Below are 2,650 nucleotides of genomic sequence, written 5' to 3' on the forward strand. Positions count from 1 at the left end.
CCCAGCAAGCAACTGGGCACAAAGTGGGCTGTTTAGCTGCACTACCCCACACGTCTCAGGAGCTGCAGGGAAAGAATTATGAAAGTGCCAGGTTGCAGAAAGCCCCATGGCTCCCCATAGTCTGGCATGTTATTCACTTTGCCCCACAGCCACAGCTTGGTATCCCAGGTCAGCTGTTGGCCTCCCCATGCATCCACATGCTGAAAACCACACAGTGCCAAAGCAGGGTGAGCCCATCAGCTAACAGGTCTTCAGGACAGGAAGCTAAAGTCATGGGGTGCCGTCTCATACAGAGCTGCACTGTGTGGCTGACAGCCAAGGCTTGCTGTTCAACCAGCACTGGGCCCCAGGGCAGAGTACGTTTGAAACAGCCACAAAAACATTTCACTTATTCTGTGGAACATTTTTATGGCTGTTTGCTCATTTTGTTATATCACTAAATTCCTTGAATGTGTGTCCAGGTTACTATTTCTGGCATGATTGACAAAGTTAATCACATCATGATTGTCCTATCTGCCAAGGCCCTAAGTTGTTGGTTGTTACAATAGGAGTGGCACAACATTCTTGACATTGCACTAACATTACATTTCTTGTTGGGCCTGAGAAACTGTTTTAAAAACAATCGGCAGTAGCTAAACCTCAGAATTGACTGTTTTGATGCCCCCACCTTTGAGTCAGTTGGTTGCATAGAACATCTGGAAGGAATACAGCATTCTCTTTCTCAATAGAAAGGGCTAGGTTATAAAGCCACATGTACCAACTAATGAATGATACTTCTCTGTCAAAGCAAATTTAGCTCAAGTTCAATTCAGATGAATTGTCTGAATTCATAAGTACAGCTTTCAACACCAAAGAGAGAATCCTGTGGCCTAGCAATTCAGGATTTTTCCAAGATAGTCATGAGAACAGGGCTAGCACAAAACCTAAGATTTACCAGGGCAGATTAGGCACTCTCTTTGTACTGCTGTACATTCGAAGTAGCTGCATACACTGATGCGAGCTCTGTGTATGAAGGAAATGGAGACCGTGTCCCAGGGCTAAAAGAACATTCACCTAGCAGTACGTTGGCATCAAGGTACAACACCTTCATAGATATTCCCTGCATGTGAAAAGGTAATCAGTGTTTAAGTACCCAGTACTCTCAACACATTAATTACACAAAACATTAAGAGTTTCCACAGGACCCACAGCTTTCCAGGCACCTGGTGAATTGCTTTCAACAAAGTTAAATGTAATGGAAGATGAATGTTCTGCCTGGGTTTACAATAAAAAAGATCAGAATAGCCAAATTAAACTAATAAATGCCCAGCTTAATACACAGTACTGCCTTTCCCTTCTTACCATCTCCCCCCACATACTGCATTTTCCATTTCAGTGGGGGAGGCGGGGGAGGTTATAAACTGTACTTGAATTCAGCTCAGGATCTTGTAACACTTGAACTCTGAACCTTACTCAGTTCTCAGTTGCAAATGGGTAACTCAGAACAGGTCAAGAGGTCATATTTTGCTTCACTCACACCCATGGCATTGCAATGGAGTTACATGTCTGTAACCTTCTTCAGTTTTATACCAGTAGATGACAAACTAGAAAGTATCCTGAAGTCTTTCATTACATTAGTAATGTAAAGCTTATTAGTGACACACCATTGACAAACACTTAGTTTTACAAATACAGGTTGGCTGTGGGATAGAATTTTTATCGTTCAGACTACTTGCATACTTTATTAATTTACTCCACTTTGATGTTCCCAAAAAGCTCTGAGGCAACCAGTGCCTGAAACTTTCAAATGCATTGTTTGATATATAGTTCAAAGAAATGTCTTTTAGCACCCAAATTATTTTGATCATGGTAGCATGAGCCCCTGAAGAGAAGAGGATGCAGATAAGGTGACCAAACAATCAGAATATTGGTGCTATTTATCATTTGTCCAACCACACCAATTCTGCTCTCAGTAAGGCTTGGACAAAAGCTTCCAAAAATGAACTCTTCTCACATCTTAACAACCTATAGTTGCTGTGGAAAGATTTGGACTTTGAAGCCTATGCCACAACTGTCATGTAAATTTTCTGAAGAAATTCTCTGAAGAAATGGTGTGCATGCAGGTACACACACACACACACACAAACTGCTAGGCTCACATTTGCCTAAAATAAAATGCAAAAATCAATTAAGGATTAAAATGGATCATGAAATATTGAAATGGACTTACAGATTTGATTTGATGAGCCAGATAACCAGTTTAACTCCAGTTACTGTGATCTTATAGGACAGATTGCAGTAATTCTTCATTTCTGCATCCGGCTTGAGAAGCACTTACTGGACCTTAGCAGTGCCTGCACGGCCCACAGAAGAGCGCCACTGCCCTCGGCTTGCCCCAGCCCTGCTCCTGGGAGGTGGGGGCATGGGGTGGTGGGTGATGGCACTCCATCCCCGTCTGCCCGCACATACCCCCTAGGACCTTCCCATTTACCCGCAGTTGATAACCCCTGTTGTAGACTACCTACACCTTGCTAGGTAAGTCAGTTAACACCTTTGTCCCTCAGTGCCCATTCTTTCTGAAAATAACTGCCCTAATTCATGGGGGTATTGCATGAATAAATACTCCAAAAAGTGTGAGGCATTCAGGTACCTCTATGACCCCATAGCATAG

Source organism: Gavialis gangeticus, unplaced genomic scaffold (genome assembly GCF_001723915.1).
Source record: "Gavialis gangeticus isolate Ggan-Ray unplaced genomic scaffold, GavGan_comp1, whole genome shotgun sequence".
In the NCBI taxonomy this organism is placed as follows: domain Eukaryota; kingdom Metazoa; phylum Chordata; order Crocodylia; family Gavialidae; genus Gavialis; species Gavialis gangeticus.